General features: G+C 39.2%; 1 protein-coding gene across 1 annotated transcript in view; it reads right to left on the bottom strand.

Annotated features, from left to right (window-relative positions):
- Nucleotides 1-22,441, bottom strand: part of PRAS40 (Proline-rich Akt substrate 40 kDa) — a 128,540-nt gene that overhangs the window by 73,566 nt on the left and 32,533 nt on the right. The window lies entirely within an intron of this gene.

Here is a 22,441-nt window from a genome sequence, read left to right as displayed (position 1 = left end):
AATATAATGTAAAACAAATTAAAGTGTACTTTTCCTTACAACAGAATCATTGTTGGTGTGAGGGAGACGAGAGATGATATGAGAAGAGTTACTGTGTAGCACAAATTTCACAAACGGAATCACTGCTATCTATTGGCTAAATGGAATTGTGTTCTTTTCGTGCAACTTCAATGAGGAACATGTCCAATGACTGTTGTTTTTGCCTCTTTTTGAGGATTTCACAAAAATGTGACATTGCATTGTCAATGAACCGATTCATCGCTTGCACTGCTACAGCCTTATTCGGGTGGTGTTTTTCTACAAAATTTTGCACCGTTTCCCAAAGTTTGCACTTCTCCTGAATCTCAGTTGAAGTGAGAGATTCCATTGACTTTTCCTCCTCCTCTTCCCGGATGAGATCTCCAAAATCTCCTTCTGTTGTTCGCGATGCAGGTCCATCAGTTCGTTGGTGTCCAGTTCCTGGCTATGTTGATCCACCAGCTCTTGAATGTCCAAGTCATTCACCTCCAGCCCCCATAGTCTTCCCTAAGGACACAATTTCATCAACAATCAGCGGATCATTGTCACCAACAAACAACTCAAAGTCACGTCCAAGAACACAGTCAGGCCAGAGCTTTCCCCAAGCAGAGGGGAGAGTTCTCTTGGTGACTCCATCTCAAGCTTTATCGATGATCTTCAGGCAGTTCATGTTGGGGAAATGATTCCTCCCAAACTCTCGGAGGGTAAGGTTTGTTCCTTCGGTCACTTCGAAGCATCGCTGAAATAGTACTTTGGTGTATAGCTTCTTGAAGTTCGAAATGACTTGCTGATCCATAGGCTGCAGAAGTGGAGTAGTGTTGGGAAGAAGCACCTTAACCTCAACGAACTTGAATTCCTCCAATAAGTGGTCCTCAAGGCCTGGAGGATGAGCAGGGAGAGACAGACAATCACAATTATACGGATTGAAGGAAGGTCCACCTATTCAAGAGTTATATTTACATTAAATATATCATGGGACTGGTTTCAACCCTTTAAGGGTCATACTCAGCCATTACAACTAAAAACTAACAATTATAATATCACGTCTATAAGTACGGGCCGTGAAAGCATCACCGGCAACACCTATTGTAGGAACTTCACCTATATGCTTAAAATGTCAATACAGTGGAACCTTGGATTGCGAGCATAATTAATTCCGGCAACATGCTTGTAATCCAAAGCGCTCATATATCAAAGCATGTTTTCTCATAAGAAACTATTGAAATGCGGATGATTCATCCACAACACAAAAATATTTATTTGCATACCATTTCTAAAATAAAATATAATGTAAAACAAATTAAAGTGTACTTTTCCTTACAACAGAATCATTGTTGGTGTGAGGGAGACAAGAGATGATATGAGAAGAGTTACTGTGTAGCACAAATTTCACAAACGGAATCACTGCTATCTATTGGCTAAATGGAATTGTGTTCTTTTCGTGCAACTTCAATGAGGAACATGTCCAATGACTGTTGTTTTTGCCTCTTTTTGAGGATTTCACAAAAATGTGACATTGCATTGTCAATGAACCGATTCATCGCTTGCACTGCTACAGCCTTATTCGGGTGGTGTTTTTCTACAAAATTTTGCACCGTTTCCCAAAGTTTGCACTTCTCCTGAATCTCAGTTGAAGTGAGAGATTCCATTGACTTTTCCTCCTCCTCTTCCCGGATGAGATCTCCAAAATCTCCTTCTGTTGTTCGCGATGCAGGTCCATCAGTTCGTTGGTGTCCAGTTCCTGGCTATGTTGATCCACCAGCTCTTGAATGTCCAAGTCATTCACCTCCAGCCCCCATAGTCTTCCCTAAGGACACAATTTCATCAACAATCAGCGGATCATTGTCACCAACAAACAACTCAAAGTCACGTCCAAGAACACAGTCAGGCCAGAGCTTTCCCCAAGCAGAGGGGAGAGTTCTCTTGGTGACTCCATCTCAAGCTTTATCGATGATCTTCAGGCAGTTCATGTTGGGGAAATGATTCCTCCCAAACTCTCGGAGGGTAAGGTTTGTTCCTTCGGTCACTTCGAAGCATCGCTGAAATAGTACTTTGGTGTATAGCTTCTTGAAGTTCGAAATGACTTGCTGATCCATAGGCTGCAGAAGTGGAGTAGTGTTGGGAAGAAGCACCTTAACCTCAACGAACTTGAATTCCTCCAATAAGTGGTCCTCAAGGCCTGGAGGATGAGCAGGAGCAATATCCATAACCAGCAAGACATTAAGCGGCAGATTATTTTCTGAAAGGTATTTCTTTACTACAGGACCAAAGATCTCGTTCATTCAACAAACGAAGACAGGAGGGGAAAACACGGGAGACAGCCAACAAGCAAGACACGACCGTTCATGTGCATGAAGTGCTCCCATATATTGTATTCATCTTATACATATATATACACTGACTGACAGAGCAAATGCAACACCAAGAAGGAGTGGTCAGAACTTTATGCCAATTGCAGGGTAGACTGACGTCACTGAGGTATGCTCATGATGTGAAATGCGCCGCTGTGCTGCGCACGTAGCGAACGATAAATGGGACACGGCGTTGGCGAATGGCCCACTTCGTACCGTGATTTCTCAGCCGACAGTCATTGTAGAACATGTTGTCGTCTGCCACAGGACACGTGTATAGCTAAGAATGACAGGCCGCCGTCAACGGAGGCATTTCCAGCAGACAGACAACTTTACGAGGGGTATGGTGATCGGGCTGAGAAGGGCAGGTTGGTCGCTTCGTCAAATCGCAGCCGATACCCATAGGGATGTGTCCACGGTGCAGCGCCTGTGGCGAAGATGGTTGGCGCAGGGACATGTGGCACGTGCGAGGGGTCCAGGCGCAGCCCGAGTGACGTCAGCACGCGAGGATCGGCGCATCCGCCGCCAAGCGGTGGCAGCCCCGCACGCCACGTCAACCGCCATTCTTCAGCATGTGCAAGACACCCTGGCTGTTCCAATATCGACCAGAACAATTTCCCGTCGATTGGTTGAAGGAGGCCTGCACTCCCGGCGTCCGCTCAGAAGACTACCATTGACTCCACAGCATAGACTTGCACGCCTGGCATCGTGCCGGGCTAGAGCGACTTGGATGAGGGAATGGCGGAACGTCGTGTTCTCCGATGAGTCACGCTTCTGTTCTGTCAGTGATAGTCACCGCAGACGAGTGTGGCGTCGGCGTGGAGAAAGGTCAAATCCGGCAGTAACTGTGGAGCGCCCTACCGCTAGACAACGCGGCATCATGGTTTGGGGCGCTATTGCGTATGATTCCACGTCACCTCTAGTGCGTATTCAAGGCACGTTAAATGCCCACCGCTACGTGCAGCATGTGCTGCGGCCGGTGGCACTCCCGTACCTTCAGGGGCTGCCCAATGCTCTGTTTCAGCAGGATAATGCCCGCCCACACACTGCTCGCATCTCCCAACAGGCTCTACAAGGTGTACAGATGCTTCCGTGGCCAGCGTACTCTCCGGATCTCTCACCAATCGAACACGTGTGGGATCTCATTGGACGCCGTTTGCAAACTCTGCCCCAGCCTCGTACGGACGACCAACTGTGGCAAATGGTTGACAGAGAATGGAGAACCATCCCTCAGGACACCATCCGCACTCTTATTGACTCTGTACCACGACATGTTTCTGCGTGCATCACCGCTCGCGGTTGTCCTACATCCTACTGAGTCGATGCCGTGCGCATTGTGTAACCTGCATATCGGTTTGAAATAAACATCAATTATTCGTCCGTGCCGTCTCTGTTTTTTCCCCAACTTTCATCCCTTTCGAACCACTCCTTCTTGGTGTTGCATTTGCTCTGTCAGTCAGTGTATGTATATATATATATATGTTAGTTTTAAGTGAGATGTTTTATCAACTAATTTTAAGATCTTAAACATTCTATTTTAGACATACAATGCATTGTTGTACATAGTGATATATATGCCAGTTCACGTTACGACATGCCCCATTTGGATGTGACCTAAAGTTTATTATTGTATGGCATTCCTTTGACAATACTATCTTAATCATAGCCTCATCACATAGATATGTATGCTGGGTTCAGCTGAGGATGACCTTACGTAAAGGGTCGAAACAGGTCTTGTAGCATAATAAGTGCAATAAACAAGTATTGATAGGTGGAAATCCTTTCTTATTTCTAATTGTGTAGTTTGTCAATACGGAAATGAAGATTATAGATTACGATACCGTAGCCAACCAGGCAAAACGGAACGCGTATAGATATCGAAACTTAAAGATCAAACTAACGAATGTGGTTAAGAGCATTGCTTTTCTGAAGGAATGTCTAAAAAAATGACTTAACACCTAAATTCTTGAGAAAATATAATAATAAACACAGGCTTACCATACAAACTCGAAATACGCAAAAAAGAACAAACAAAATCTGGCTGAAAGAAGAAATAAAGTTTTTATACCGTAAAAAACAACATCTCAACAACAAACTATACCGAATACATTTAAAGGCATCTAATGAGTTACCACACAGCTACTGGGATGATTTTCAGCAGATCACGACAGAAAAAATAAAAAACTTAGCCACTAACAAACAGAATACACTAAATAAGAAATTAGAAGCACTTAAACAACCATCCAAACCAAACCCAAACACCGAAATTCCGAACACGAATTCTCCAACCCTTCCCAACGAAATCACTGAACACAAATTCCACCCACCCATAAAAAATCTCACAAATACGACTTTCAATGAAATGGAAACTGTTATCTTGAGCAAGGGACCCAAGCACAATTGGGGTTACACATCAACTTTCCAGAACATTACAACCACTATCACCGAAATAGAAAACGCCATACAGAAAATCCCACACGAGCTACGAGATGAAGTCAGATATATTAAAAAAAGGCTCCCACAATATATCGACAAAATTCACAGTAACTTTCAAACCAATAACTCAGCCAATAAAACACATAAACAAACTCAAAGATAAAATAAAACAGAATAATAACGAAAGCCGACAAAGGCAATACCACAGTCATTATCGACAAAGACCAATACATATCGAAAACTAAAGAATGTTTTCAAGATAACACTTTCCTTATCAAACGTAAAGATCCGACTAATAACATACAAAGAAACTTCAAAGCCTTATTAAAAAATAAACACTTTCTTTTAACTGAAATAGAATCCTCTAAACTTATAGTAATGAACCCTCAAATACCAACTGCTAAAGCTTATCCCAAAATACACAAAGAACATATACCAATGAGACCTATTATTAACTACAGAGCAAGCCCAACCTATAAACTCTCGCAATTTATTCAAAGATTCCTCAAAAAGCACGACGTATTCTCAGCTAATAAAACAGTACGGAATTCAATAGATTTTTGTAACAGAACGAAAGGATTAAAGATTGAACCATATCATAATCTCGCATCATTTGATATAATAAACATGTACCCGAACATTCCCACAAAACGAATAATAGAAATTATTGAATCTAATCTAAAAAGTCACAGCACTCTAAGCACTTTAGAAATAGAAGAGTTCATTAAATTACTTAATTTTGCCTTTAGTAACAACTACTTTAAATTTCATGATACTATTTATCAGCAAAAAGGATTACCGATGGGATCTCCCGCTTCTGGAATACTCACCGAAATTTACATTGACTATTTAGAGCATACATCAATTAATAAAATAGACAACATCTTTTTTTGGTGTAGATTTGTTGATGACATTTTTGTCATCATCAACAATAGATCCACAAATGAAACTGATATATTAGATAAACTCAACACAATAGACTCCCATCTAAAATTTACCATGGAAACCGAAAACAATCGCAATTTGAACTACTTGGACATAACGACAACTAGACATGAAGACCACCTTTCTTACAGAATATACAGAAAACCCACGCATACCTCAAATACAATTAAAATAGATTCCGTTCACCCCAACACACACAAAAGAGCAGCCTACTACAGCATGATACACAGAGCATTCAATATACTGTTAACAAAAGAAGATCTAAACAAAGAACAACTAATTCACGACATAGCTAAAAACAATGGATACAAGAAAGAAATGATCAAAATCATTCACAAAATAAAATCCCAAGCCAAAACCAAACTAACAAAAGCAGACAAATCCAAGAAAGAGTACTATTCACCTTCAATAATGTACACATATACCCCATAACTAACATAAAAAAAAAAAAAAAAAAAAAAAAAAACATAACCTAAGAATAGCATTTAGAACTACACACAACAGTACCAACATCATACACAACGTCAGGACAATCAACAGCAACAACAAATACAACTACTCAGGGGTATACCGTATCAAATGCAATAACTGTGAGACAAGCTATGTCAGACGCACCGATAGAAACTTCCTAAGCCGATATAATGAACACATAAACGCGGTAAAACACAATCATTTTTCCTCAATAGGACAACATGTCGCAGACTATAAACACAGTTTCTCAAACATCGATAACGACATGCAAATATTGAACATAAACCCCAAAGGCCCCTTGCTTAACATAACAGAAGAATTTTACATCACTCTAGATCAATATACCAATCCAAATTACAACATAAATGAAATCTCAGAAAAAACTAACATCTTCTTCAATACAGTTATCCCTGCCCTAAAAAACTCTTACCTTAAGATAATCAATAAACAGAACGCGACACGCGACAGAAAAACATCTAACAACACACCCAGCTCCACCCCTACCCCCACAACAGCAACTCTCCCTACCCCTCCTTCCCTTCCCCCCCACAGTAGCTAGTACAAGCCCAAGAAGAACACGAAGTAGTACACAACAAGCTCGCATATCAAACACATCTCAGCCACATCAACAACAGTAAGTACATATTCAAATCAGCACACACAACCCTTAGACATTCCTCCAACAAATATCACTCATAGTTCAAACTTATCTTCCACAAACAAATATAACATCACTGCACAGCTACAAATGGGAAAGGAGCCACTACTTTGAACCCAATGTCATTCAAATTTTATGGACGTCACAGGACAACATGATTTGATTTTAACATAGGCAACACACACAGCAGAGCTGAACATATTTTAGCCTAATTTTAACTATACTTCTGGCACCTTTTTAAAATTGGAAAGTGTTTTACTCTATGTACATACATGAAGACAAAATGTTTTACTCATACAATTTTACAAGCAAACCATATCATTTAAACTCCAGGAACAGCAGCTGAGTGTACAACTGTGTAAATAAGACTTGAACATGGGAGTCAGCCAACAAGCAAGACACAAACGTTCATGTGCATGAAATGCTCCCATATATTGTATTCATCTTATATATATGTTAGTTTTAAGCGAGATATGTTTTATCAACTAATTTTAAGATCTTAAACATACTATTTTAGACATACAATGCATTGTTGTACATAGTGACATATATGCCAGTTCACGTTACGACATGCCCCATTTGGATGTGACCTAAAGTTTTATTATCGTATGGCATTCCTTCGACAATACTATCTTAATCATAGCTTCATCACATAGATATGTATGCATGGTTCAGCTGAGGATAACCTTATGTAAAGGGTCGAAACCGGTCCTGTAGCATAATAAGTGCAATAAACAAGTATTGGTAGGTGGAAATCCTTTCTTATTTCTAATTGTAAAGAAATATGTGACCTAACTGATAAAAGCAGAAAGCCTACAACGCTTGGCAAAATGATCAAAATCCATTTCCCAAGAAACAGAGGTATCAACAAATGAAAACGGAAGTCCAGAAAGATGCAGGATGATCATGAACAAATGGTGGATAGACAAATCAATGGACATGGAAAATTTAATCGCCTCCAACAACACCGGTGCCTTCTACAATGCTACCAAAGATATTCATGGTCCCTCCACCAAAGGCCTTAATTGTCTAAAATCCAAAGACGGTACTGAAGTTCTTAAAGACCCTGACTCGATAGCTTCCCGTTGGAAAGAATATTTTCAAGACCTCCTGGACAGAAACTTGCATTTTGAGGAAGATGTGTTTGCTGATATTCCACAACAGCCAATTCAAGATCACTTACGTGAAGTCCCTTCTATTCAAGAAATCGAGAAGGCCATTCAACAGCTGAAGAATAAAAAAGGCACCTGGACAAGATGAAATTCCAACAGAGCTCTTCAAGGAGGATATAGTCTTTTCGTAATTCAGCATACACACAGGCTGATTGTGAAAATATGGAACACAGGAACAATCCCTGCTGATCTACGAGATGCTTCCATCATCACCATCTTCAAGAAAGGGGACAAGACCCTATGTAACAATTATCGAGGACTATCATTACTCTCTGTTGCTGGAAAAATTCTTGCTAGAATATTGTCCAATTGTCTACTGACACTGACTGAAATGTGTCTACCAGAAACACAGTGTGGTTTCAGGCCAGACAGAAGCACAATTGATATGATTTTCTGTGCAAGACAAATGCAGGAAAAGTCTAGAGAGGAAAACCAACCCTTGTACATGGCTTTTATATATCTTATCAAGGCTTTTATTCTGTTAATTGAGAAGCTCTATGGAGAATTCTAGCTCTGAATGGATGTCCAAACAAATACGTACAGATACTTCGACAACTACAGGACGGCATGTTTGCTGCTGTTCATACCAATACAAGACCAGGAGACCCTTTCTGTATTTCTGCTGGAGTCAAGCAAAGTTGTGAGATTGCTCCAACATTGTTCTCAGTATTTGTTGGAACTATACTACACCTTGTGGATGATAAACTGCCATCAGGCGTAGAACTTGTGTATAGAACTGATGGAAATCTGTTTAATATTAACTGACTGCAAGCCAAGACCAAGGTGACTCCGGTGTCAGTTATAGAGCTTCAGTACGCAGACGTCAATGTTATTTCAGCCAACATAGACAAAGATCTGCAATCAATCCTAAAGGCTTTCATCAAGCATATGAAAGTATTGGACTGGAAATTAATATTAATAAGACTAAGATCCTTTACCAGCCAGCACCAAATTCAAATAAGAGAACTCTGGCTATTACAATTAATGGCCAATCTCTGCAGAACATAAATAATTTTCCTTACCTTGGAAGACACCTTTCAACATGTGAAAAATTGATGCAGAAATCCAATATCGTTTAAGATGTGTTAGTGTGGCTTTCGGTCGTCTCCTAAAAAGTGTGTTTGACAATCAAGATATCAGAGTGAGAACCAAACTCTACGTTTACAATGCTGTTGCAATCCCTACTCTTATCTATGGTTGCGAGACCTGGACAACTTACAGGAGAAACCTAAAATGCCAGGAAAAATACCGTCAACGATGCCTGCAGAGAGTACTGAAAGTTAAATGGCAAGATCGTCGAACAAAGATTAGTACCCTCGAAGAAGCCAATACTAAGAGCATGGAGGCGAAGATAGTCAGGTATCAGCTACACTGGGCTGGCCATATTGTCTGCACGCCAGATACATGCCACCCAAAGAAAATCATGTACTCCCAACTAAAGAATAGCCAATGTAACCATGGAGGGCAGCTTAAACAATATAAGGATGAAATCGCAAAAGGGGTCAAACTGATATCATCAACTGGGAAACTGCAGTCGAGGATAGGCTCAAATGGCGTAGAATTGTATACAATGGAGTTGAACATCTACAACAAGACAGGAGAAGATTAGAAGCTGAGAGGAGGAACCGCAGGAAAGAATGAGAGAATGCAAGGGATGGTGTTCTTGCACACCATTTGCTGCAAAAACTAGTGTGCGCTGTCACTGCAATAAAATCTGTGCATCCAGAATCAGACTGTTCAGCCATCTGAGACAACACAATTAATAGGTCCAAATGACACTGTATTTATTTACTGTATATATGTTGACGAATAAATGCCTATGAAGATGATGATGATGAGTGGTGTGTTATTTGTAGGTGAGAAGTGGTTTTGTGCCATATATGCCCAATGAGTGTTGTTCCCTCTTTCCTTTTTTTCCTCATGATAAGAGTCATCCTATTATGCACATTCATGGAATGCTATTCATTGAATTTAAGGTTAATATCTGTCATCAAAATTTATTGGGGAGTTACGCGTGTTGTATTGTGTGTTTTGGTTATCTACTGTACTTGAGTTTGAGTCTGGCTGACTATGGGATCAGCCGGAACGTATCTTGTCAATTCCTAAATTTATCTGAACAGTCTTTTTGATTATGAGGTCTTCTGGACTGTCTGAAATTTTTCTTTAGATGAACTGTTGACTACTCAATCTGTGTGTTTTCATGTTCATTCTATCTTTTATATTTTATTAGAACCCTGGAATTCCTATATGTGTTAGGAAGGGTGTTCTTGAAGTCTGAGTTAAATTGTGCTGATGATTCATTTCCTATTTTTTGAGTTGCACATTCTGTTCTCTAGGATAGTTTCATCGGGTGAGATGCAAGAATGCTCACCGCATTATTAGTTATTGTTGTTACCTAAGGCTAATAAAAGCAACTGGTGGATCATAGATTTGCACTTATGCTCATGATGTTAATATGAGATTCTTTTGTAATTAGTCAGATGCAGGATGTAGTCGCTCCTTGTCACTGAGTGAATTTTATATTGTGCTTGGAATATTTTCTTCAAACCTTCTGGTTTTTCCACTACTATCTACTGTACAGTGAGCTGTAAAATTTGGTATACTCTCTCAGTTGTTTCGGCTTGTGGATTTGGTTTCATGTTTTCTGCTATTGTATTGACACGTACAATTTAATGTGCAACTGACAGTGAAACATTTTGTGACCAGTGAGCCATACCTCGTAACCTGCTTGTCTTGTTTTTATATTCTTCAGATACCGCATTTTATGCAATGTCTTATGTCAGCCTGTCGTCCCAGGTTTGACCGTTCCACTCATCTTAGCCTCTCATTTCATGCTAGACACGGGGTTGTCTATCGATTTCATTAGCGGATCCTTCGCTTTCTTTTAGATCCAATGAAAGTTTCCCTTTTGTAAGTCCTTCTAGAAACAAACCCTTATGGGCCCTGTCAAATTGTAGTCCGCTTGTCAATCAATGTGATCTGTCTGAAAGTCAGGCTCTTGTACTGAATAGTCTTATTGAAGAATTTCCTGAAAATACTTACTGCAAAACTAGGGTGTGCTACCGAGTTCACTTATTGCATCGACTTGAAAGATCGCACGCCTGTCAGACATCCTCCCTTCAGTTGTTCTCCCAAACTCACCGCCAAGAGGAAACGTGAAGTCAAATAAATATTAAAATTTATTTATTCCACCTATTCAATACATAAATAGAGATTTTAATTAAGAAATTAAATCTTGAATAAATTTATAGGGACATGTTTCGCTCTTTAATTAAGGGCATCTTCAGCCTTAATCTCAATCTGAAAGGTAATTAATCAGGTACCTGATTGTATTAAAATTACATATGAAAGAGAGGATGATGTTGGAAATGTGCTTCAAATCGTGAGCAAATGGTTAACAATAGTTATAATATTCTTAAAATGAAGCCTTAATAAAGTCTTAAAAAACAAATACTCGTAAATTTATACACTTTCTTGAATGTACTTGTTTAAAAATTGGTAACAAATTGTATACTGGTAATTTTATAAGAACGTAAATGGTTATGTTAAACCTTGTAAAGTGGCGCCCTGTGGAGGTTGAGGGCGTTAGAAAAATGATAAAAGGAAAAAAAGTAGTCGATAATTCCAAATGGAGTACTAACACTATGCGCCGCCGGTAGTAATATTACTACCACGCGGCGTGCGCCCAAGTGCCGCTGTTAGTAATAGTACTACCAAGATTTTGAAATTCAGCCACTCGAAAGCTATTCACGTTATTGAATTAGTTGTTGCTTTGACGTGTTGTCAATTTCCTTTACTATCGTTAGGTGGTGTTGTCGACCAATAGTGAATGGTGGTGCAACTTAGGGATGATGTTTCGTAGCCACGTGCGCTCAGTTAGATCTTATGTAATTGCTGACATACGTATTCCACGCTTGCTCCGGTTAGATAAGCTCAAATTTATGTGCGTGTATTTAATGATAGATTATATGACTCCACAGATTTAGAATGAAAGTGTAGTGAGGCAACAGCCTGCAATCATGTCTCAAGTAGTCGATTTATTCTGTATAATTATGACCATCTGTGGGACTGTCAGACTAAATCGGAAAGGAATGGCAAAATCAGAGATCGTGAAAAAAACTGAAAAGGGGTGAAAAAATGTCATTGCAGAAAGGACACCTTCTAGCAATAGTGTGGCGAAATGTTCGAGACGTGTATATGCTGAGCACTGCACATGATGACATGATTGAAGTACCTGCAGCAAGAGGGAGCCATTAGAAATCCAAACCATCAGAAGTAGTAGGTAGACTATAACAAATTCAATATTGGTGTTGATAAGTCCGACCAGTTGTTGGCATATTATGCATTCACAAGGAAATCGATCAAGTTGTGGAAAAAATTATTCTTCCATCTGTTTGATCTTGCCATAGGGAATGCCTATATACTGTACCGTAAGGCTTCTTCACAAAAACTTCCCCTTTCGAAATTTTGTGAACGTTTAGTGGATGATTTGGTGAGTAGTGTTGGGGCCGAAATTACTGAAGAATCACAAGCATCGACTGCGGGAAGGCTGGTAGGTAGAGGTAATTTTAGACAGAATACCTGCAGTAGGGGCGAAGAAGGAAGGACATGCGCAAAGTTTGCTACAAGTCCAAACATAACACCGGTCATGCTGTGAAGAAAATGACAACCATATATTGTCGTAAATGTGACGTAGGTCTTTGCAAAGGAGAATGTTTTGAGTGTTACCACACCAAAGCTAGGTATAGGGAATAACAATGTGTAATTCTGCTATTCAGTGACTAAAAACTATCGAACTTTTCTAGTGAATTAGAAATTCAAGCGCGTGAACAAGGATATCAGAATGGACCAATATTGTAGCCTAAGTTTCTTTCCAATGCTGCAGGTAAGCATTTTTTATTTGATTTCATGGGATAGCCCACTCATTGTACAATATGTATATAAATTTGTTAATTTATAATGTGAAAACTGACAGAACTGTGATTTTTTTTCTGAGAGTCTAAATTACGCCGGCACCGGGTAGGGACGCCATCTTGAAACGTCCGGTCTCATAGTGTTAAAACATATTAAAGCTAGTAAAGAGACGTTACCGTTGCTCACTTCAAGTGAAGTTTATAATAAAATTAAAGGGTGAAACATGTCCCTATAATTTTATTCAAGATTTAATTTCTTAATTAAAATCTATATTTATGTATTGAATAGGTGGAATAAATAAATTTTAATATTTATATCACTTCATTGTACATTTCAATACGGACCAAAACATGAGAATTATAATATGTAAGAGGAAATGTGTCAATGAATTGTTAGAGAAGGGTGTGGTAAGTACATCAAAGTCACCTTTTAGCAGCCCCGCCTTTCTAATTCCCAAGAAAGACGGTCAAGCCCGTCTTGTGATAGATTATTAATCTCTAAATTGCCATGTTGTATTCGACAGCTTCCCACTATTAAGTCCGCCCTGCAGTCCTTTGGGAAGGCTGAATTTTATTCCGTTCAATTCGGCATACTTTCGAATTCCCATTGATCCTAGTTGCCCGGAATTCACTGCTTTTGCTACCCCTTTTGGCCTATATCAGTTTAATAAAATGCCCATGGGTATTTCTATCGGGGGTCAGGCACGGTGCCGCATACTCGACTCAGTCTTTGGAGATCTAAAGTTTACCTGTCTGTTTTCATACCTAGACGATGTCGTTCTGTTTTCTGACACCTTTGAAGAACACGTAGCCCATCTTCACGAGTTCCTCACTAGAATGAAGAAACATGGTTTCACCCCGAGAAAGTATCCTTGTGTTACAGACAGATCAAATTCTTAGGGCATATCATCTCCAGTACTGGTATCTCAGTAAATCCTGAAAGTGTGAAGAGTATTCGTGAGTTTCCCAGACCTAAGAATCTCCGTGGACTTTGCAGGTTTCTTTGCATGGTTGGGTTTTACAGCAGGTTCATCCCGGATATTTCCGATGTTTCAGCTCTGTTGACCTCGTTAAAGAGGGAGAACACTTGTTTCTGTTGGGGTGACGCTCAAGGCCTTTTGCAAACTTAAAAATGCTCTTTACCAAGCTCTCGTACTACATAGTCCTGATTTCAACAGCGATTTCGTTCTTCAATGCGATGTCAGCGATATTGCTGTCTCAACTGTGCTGAAACGGAGGTAGGAGAACGATGCCTTGGCTCCTATTGCGTATTTTAGCAAGATGTTGCATGGATCAGAAATTGGTTACTCCACTTATGAGAAGAAATGTTTGGGCGTTGTCCTCGGCATTGAGAAATTCCATTCTTACCTCAAACACAGTCATTTCTGGGTATACACCGACAATCAAGCCCTGTCCTGAATGAACGCAAATGTGAAAAAGTTAGGGAGAACGGCTCGTTGGATTCAAACTTCAAAAGGGATATTTTGAATACGTCAGGAGCTGTGACGTTTGTCATAAATGCAAATCTGCTCGAAACGGTCAGGTGTGTTTCCACTCCGCTGACACTGCGCACTCTCCTGGGCAGAAACTGTTCATGATTTCTTTGGTCCACTGGTAAAATCCAGAAACTGAAATATTGGCATATTATCTGTCATTTATGGTTTTTCTAAGTTTGTTTGGCTGTTTCCAGTTCGTAAAATTAATTCTGCTGTCAACGTTAAATTGCTATCAAATCATATCTTTGCTATTTTCGGCTCTCTCAAGACTTTGGTCAAGCAAATCCTCTGTTTTCACCTGTATCCACTTCCGGAACATGTACTTCTCAAGGGGTATAAGACATATCCGTCTTATGGCCGGTTTCTGGTACACCACAGTTACCTATGAGTTACCTAAATGCGCTTGTAACTTTAACTGTGCTGTTAACTTTAATGAGTTTCCGGAAACTTAAATCCAGATTTATAAGCCCTGGTAATAAACAGTGAGTTATCGTCATGTTTAGTATCTGTCGTCCTCCAATAGATGTCTCTACGCAAATGATTTTAGGGTTATTTTGGTAATATCTAGTTACTTTTAATAGCAGAAGTTTTGTACAATGAAAAATGGTTAGCAAATATATACAAAGTCATCTCAATCAATCTGATTAGCATGTAATAATCTCTCATAATATGAATATACAGTATGTACGATCAAATAATGAAAACAATATATATATTTCCCGTTCTTTCTTATTCACAGTACGCAGTCATCGTCTAAATTTCACCTTGATCGTTGTCAGTAAAATTATAAAAATACACAGCAATTTCCAAACAGATCACTTTTCACTGATCCAGAACACAACAAGCGTAAATGAAAAAATCCATAAATGAAAACGTGCAGCACACTTTGGAACCTATCATTCCGGCACTGAAGTTCTGCACCGACGGTGCGATATCCACTTGTTCCCGCTGCAACTGTTGCAGGTTTTTTTGTAAATTGCAAACAAACTGAAAACTCCTACTTAAAACACGCATAGGCCGTCTTTCTCTTCAAGGATGCTGGATATGTACGGTAAGATTGCCGTTTCTTCAGTTTTTCTTCCGTATCTCGACGCTGAGTCTTACGTACAAAATGTTGCTTATTCCCGTTCGTATCTATCTGGGAACTCACTCATTTATCATTCTTCTTTGACATGTAATTTCACCTGATCAGATGCCAAACCCTTCAAGAATTCCATTTTTTCCGGGCTTTCATGGCACAACTTGGACAACACGAAAGCATTACAATCTGCGATCCCCAACAGCCAAAAGAAAATAGCCATATCACTCAACTTTTCATCAGTACTGTAGTTCCCTAATGTACTCCTCGAACCGAGAATTTGTAGTTCATAATAACTGCAACGGACTAGTAATTTGAGATATTTTACTTACACTGAGCATGCAACATGCATTGACAAAAATAGTCTCGTAACTGCTGACGTGAAGTCCACTTGAAAATTTCAATCGACCCTAGCGAGCTAACCCCGACGTAGGGTGTGAAGTGTGTTGACACAGATAAGAAGATGAAATAACCTACAGCTCCCTGCAAGATTTTTAATGTAGTCCAGATGTTTATGTTTACTGGGAGTCTATGAGACCGCACGTCACTGCTTAAAGAATATAATAACATTAAAAAGCAATAAAAAATTGATATTTATTATTCAGCAGGCTTATATTAAATGCATACCGGTACCTAAGATATTTATTATTTAATACAAATGTAAATATTTCATAATTACAGACTGGGTGTGAACTAACTGTTGGTGGGATACATGAATCAAAGCCTGACGAAAAAGATGCACACCCACGCACGTTAAAACTACAATGAATGATTGTAAATATATTATAACCAGTTCATTATCACGTATTAATGTTTATGAAACTAATATAAGACCTTGTACGAGTGGCGCCTCATAGCGGTATATGATAGAATCAGTTCTAACATAGAGGTAACTACAGCACTAGCTGCAGTTGCCAGTTGTTGCGCAGATAACTGCGAAGAAGCCGATAACTGTTCTTTCGGAAACTCGTTTTAAACATATCACCATGTTAAGTCACTGATAACTACGCATCTACAGATAACTGTCATTCCAGAAACCAGCCATTAGTCCGCACCATCCTCAGCCATCTCGTATCGAGAGATTCCACCTTAACCTTAAGACGTGTCTATCTGCCTTTTACTATAACAACCAAACTTGTTGGGATTCCTACTTATCTTTTTTTCAGCTTAGGATTCAACACCGCTGACCATGAATCCAGCCATTTTACTCCTGTTGAACTGTTTTTGGGCATAATTCTTAATGATCCACTTATGTTGCAGTGGAATATAGAATATACGTCTGCTCCTTCTTGCCACATGACTGTCCAGGATAAATGGAAAATTTCTTCTGAACATCTAATCCAGGCAAAAAAAAAAAAAAAGGTGGCTCAGAGACACAGGAGAAGGAAGCCTGTTCCTTTTCGAGTTGAAGACCTTGTTTTGGTTAAAAGAATCCCCGTCAATTTTGCTGTTGAACATGTCAGCGGGAAACTCTCAAAAGTGGTTCGAACCAAAGAAGATCGTTGAATTTCTGAGACCTGTAACCGTCAGATCGGGAGACTTCGCCAACCAGGTTTCATCCAAGGTTCATGTTTTGCTCTTAAAATCATACTAATCCGAGGAGCCCGTGATGTTCGACTTTATTTCTTTCCTAATGTAGTATTTTCTGTTCTTCCTATATCCATTAGAAAATTTTAGAATAAACCTGTGATAAGAGAACTGTACGCTCACACCTTTTCTGTTTCCTCTTTCCTTCTAAGAATCTGTATGACAAAAGGGGCGAAAACTGGGTTTAATTCCAAACTGATAATATAAGAAGAAAATGGGACAAGAGACACCGAGTAAGACAGTACTCGACATATTCAAATCCGCATGATTTTGATGGACTGCAACTGTATAATTGTCTGAATATACCACTTTTCTTTGAGGTATTGTGTTGACCTCAGTGAATGAACGCTTGTGCCAACATATTCTTTCAACATTTGTTTATATTTGTATAAACATGTGTGTAATTACCCTTCTAAAATGTTTAGATTATCCTTTAGTATAAGTTCTGCTGTAGTCATGTGCGCGCGTTTAGTTGTAAGACTTAGCCCTTGTATACAATGAATCCTTCTTGCTTGATAAACAAGGAAGACTCATTTTGGAGACGGGCTGAGAATGTTAAGCCACACCTCGTAACCTGCTTGTTTTGTTTTCATATTCTTCAGATACCACATTTTATGCGATGCCCCTCTTGCTTGATCAAAAAGGAAGACTCATTTTGGAGACGCAGTGAGAATGTTAAGCCAATCCTCGTAACCTGTTTGTTTTGTTTTCATATTCTTCAGGTACCACATTTTATGCGATGCCTTATGTCAGTCTGTTGTGGCTGTTTGGCATCATGTATGCCGTGCCCGATGTGTAATTTATCCCTATTTAGACAGATGGCAGCTCAGGCTATGAGGATTGCCAAAGCATTTCTTTCTATCTTATCTGCATGTTGTGTGATCTTTGACAGTCGGACGGTGAGAAAGAAAAATAAGATGGAGACTGTTTTGTGATGTGGCCTTTGTCTCTTACAGAAGATATTATAAACGTTTTAAAACGTTACCCTGTACAACTCTCAAAGTTTAGAGTCGAAACTATGACTACTACTTCTTGAGGTAATGTTTGTTCATATCATTCCCAGTTTGCCATAGTTATATTAGCCCGTTTATAAGAAGGTCTCTCGTTTTGTGTGTTATTTCTTTTATATCTTGTTGCAGGCTTATTTTCCGTTACATCCCTTCCTTTACATGTCTGCTTATGTGTGATCATTTCGACTAAGAGCAAAAGGTGGCATCGGTCCGATTATTCATGTGCATGGTGGCTTGCTCGCTGTGTTTGGTTGGAGACCTTTAATTTTTCTTTATCTTCGATGTCTTGGCTTGAGTTCATGCTCTACATTGTGTTTTGTTGCTGATACTATGATTCATATTCGTCTTTCTGCATGATATGAATGTGTGTTATGCAGCGAGTAAGTTGTTTACACTGTGTGTTTGGACTGGGTGTGCCATACCCCATTTGCGGCAATCAAGGTTTCTGATCTATGCTTTCAGATCGAACTCATGAGACGTTGATTGAAGCATTTTATGCTGCACAATTCTTGTCGTTGTGTGTCGTGCCATTGTACTTTATATTTCGTATGTTGGTCTTTAAGTGTGTGCGTGAGTGTTGTGTGATTACTGGGCCTACGCTACTTTTCAGTACCTAGTTATTATTTATTATCATCCTTGTTCCCATTTTGTCTTACTTTCATTTATGGCCTTCCTAGCCAATTTATCTGTTTTGTTTTGGATTTTAACCTCATTTTTACGCCTTTCTGCCGCGTGTTTATTTCTTGCAGCTATGACAACACTTTTGTTTACTCTTTTATGGTCCATGATTGTTTTTTCAGCCGGTCTCGATTTCATTGGGGATTTAATCTCCGTGGGGATTTTTAAAAAGAGAAGAAAAAAAGAGGAATATAGATTCTGATGATGTAAAAAGTTTGTTACCTACTACCTCGGGATTATTATTTTTCCTACTTCGAGAAAGAAATACTTTGGAATCTAATCTTAAGCACTCTCACTGTGTGAGTGAGAGAAATATTATATGACAATGTATTCAAAAGAATTATGAGATTGAGTAACACTCCCTCTAGATGGATCATTGTTAACATAATGTATGTAAGCGATTTCCCATATCCCTATTTATTTGTTCTTTCATGTCAGTCTTGGACTGATTTCCTCCGGGTTTGTGTTAATAAATGTGTTTCATTTAAGTTAACCCAGTTCTGCATTATATTACTGTTATTTTTGGGACGTGCCGCTTTCAGTCTGTTTATAAATCTAAGGCCTTCTACACACGGAGCTACTCATTAGAAACGTTACTGGTTTGTAACCGGGGGCACAAACTGGTTAGTAACTGAATAGTAACTCGGCTCCACATATGAAGCTATTGTACGGTGACGGATTCTTCCTGATTAGCCATTTGTAAAGTTTGCCGCGGACTTACTAGATTGCTTCTTAACTTTGCTAGAATGTCAACCACTGGCTCAAGTGACGAAGAAGACATGGTTGTGTTTCATTATTTCAGGAGAAAAAATAGAAGGTATTGGGTTCATCCATATCTTGAAAAGATTGCAGATTATTCATAGCAGTAAAGGAGTTCGAACAAACGGATGCTAAATGACCAAACACAGTTATATGGACTTGGTGCGACTTATTGCGCCTGCCATTTGACAGTGAAAAACAAATATGAGGGAATGTGTGTGTGCTGAGTAAAGGGTGCTAATAACTCTCAGGTAAGAAAAGTGAACTTAATTTTTTACAAATTTAAAAGCTTCCATATAATTCCATGCCTTCTCCGTAATGTCCTTCCTTGCGCAATCCTTCAGCGTACAATTGTACAGTATCGGGTGTTTTTCAATTTCTCCCACTAACTTTATATTGAAAACTTGTTCGCTCTCTATCGTAAAAAGGAACTTGATCACTGGGAACTGAGAAACTAAACTCACTGGTGACTGGCTCCGCGAGTCACCTGGAACTGATTACAAACTAGTTACTAACAGATTACAAACGGGTAGCGCCGTGTGTGGCTTTCCACTGAAATACACAGGAAGTGACACTCAAGTAATCGGCCGGAAACTTCAGTTACCAATCAATTACTAATGAGTAGCTCCGTGTGCAGATGGCCTAAGATGCCCGAATTCAGTTCCTGGCGATTTTCTTAGCCAGTTTCAAACGATCTGGGGAAAATAGTAAGTTTGTTGACCAGGTACATAATGGTACCAAGTATTTTCTTTTGAGTGGATAGTGATCACTGGGGGGCGGATTTCTATGACCTAAAAATATACGAAATATGTATGCATTTATGACCCAAAAAACATAAAAATATGACCTATAAAATTCAAAATATGACTTAATGAATAGCATCTATGTTACATAGAAACACCTTTATTACGATTGCTACAGGCTGCAATTAATTTAGAGTTAGAAACAGTTTTAATTCTTCGAAATCTTTAACCCAAAGTCAACTAAAATGATGAATATTTCATGAACTCGTTAAGGCTACACTGCACACTCCTCTCCTAGGCAAGGATGGACTCTGTGGAAGACATGAACACTACAGTTACTTTCACTGTTCAATATTCATTCAGTTTTAATTTATTCACAAAACATATGTTATTTGAATGAAACTTTCATACCTGATCTAGTCTCCATTATCAGAATTGTTGCAATTTATGACCACATGCATCTTAAGATTGTTGAATGAGAATCCCCTCTTATCGTCGCTGAGTATCGTCTTGTAGTGAGAAAAACTTCTTTCGACATCACATGATGTAACGGGAGCGTACTTGAATAGAGTTAAATCACTTGGAGAAAATTGCTGGAAATCTGCAGATGAAGGGTTTCCACAAAGAATGTCACTTATTCCACACAGGTACACAAGTCCACTATTATTTTCCAGTACATTTTCTAATTTTCTACACACCCTAGATGCTATTGTTCCTTTCGCATGCTTTAATTCCTTTTCAATGCACTTTACAACATTCAGTGCATCGCTTAGTGTTGCACCAGAAACTTTCAGTTGCGTGATTGCTCCAGATAAAGAATTAAATTGGACTTCATGTAAGCCAGGTCCGCTTTTAGTGTAGAACTTGAAAATAAATCCTGAGTGGTTTTTATGGAGGACGATTCTGCAGGATCAAAAGACTTAACGATCTTCTCCACGACATCAACGTTGTTGCAATAGTACACGGCGGCATTAAGCCAAGTCCCCTATCGTGTTATAACTGACTGGGGAGGTAGGGGTAGTGAAGGTGCTTCTCCTTGAAATTTCTGAACACGAAGTGGAGCTTTGACAAACACTTTCTTACAGTTTGATATTAATTTATCAACTTCAGGGTAGCTACTTCTAACTTCTTCAGCTGCCCTATGCAATAGTGATGGGACATTTGATTCATTTTACTGAATAGATTAATTTGATTCAGTTCACGTTACTAAATCGATACAGTAATCCGATTCCCGGCATATTAGTCACTGCTCCTACTGCATCTGTGTAGTATGTGCTGGTAAGACAGCAGCAACAGCAATCAATGCTCGCAACTGCCATCTGGTCTTCATACTATGAACTCCTTTCTTAGAAAAAATGCTAGTCACTCTAATACATCAAAGGTTTCTGGCGACGTAGGGTGGGAAAGGTTAGGATTAGGAAGGTAGCAGCCATGGGCTGAATTAAGGTACAGTCCCAGCATTTCCTAATGTGAAAATGGGGAAACACGGAAAACTATCTTAACGGCTGCCGACGGTGGGATTTGAACCCACCATCCCCCGAATGCAAGCGCATAGCTACGCGATACTAACCGCACGACAACTCGCTCAGTCATTTTTGAAAATATGTATTTTTCTATCAGCTGAGGATTTTTTTTAATCGTCATATTTTGTATAGGCTACCCGAGATGTACAGTAGCCCGCTGGTTTTCTGATTCAACATACTGTTGGTTAAGTTATTGCGTCTGTCCACATATGATTGAAGTCTTGTGCAACGATGTGACATATGAACTGAGAGAATACTGAGTCTTTCTTCCCAATACAAAACACGTACTTTTGAGTGGTCATGAGCATGACTCATAGTCATAGGGCAGGCTAGAGTCAAGTTTAATTGTCAAATATCAACTAAGTTATAATACTAAGATTCATTAAACTAATAAATAGTATAATCTAATAGCCTACCTACTTACTAGCCACTTCAGAATTATGTTTTGACTACCTTTTTAACACTGCAAATAAATCCATCTGTTATTTAAACCTCCCTGTAAGAAGAGGACAGTGAATGCAAATGGGTATTATTTTCAAATGAGCTGAGCTCAAGAGTCCATTATAGCATACGATTCTTTCAGTGTACTATGGCTCACTGTAC

The sequence above is a fragment of the Anabrus simplex genome, chromosome 3, assembly GCF_040414725.1.
Source record: "Anabrus simplex isolate iqAnaSimp1 chromosome 3, ASM4041472v1, whole genome shotgun sequence".
NCBI classification, from domain to species: Eukaryota; Metazoa; Arthropoda; class Insecta; order Orthoptera; family Tettigoniidae; genus Anabrus; species Anabrus simplex.
The sequence above is the reverse complement of the archived record's forward strand: the minus strand, read 5'-3'. Positions and strand labels throughout refer to the sequence as shown.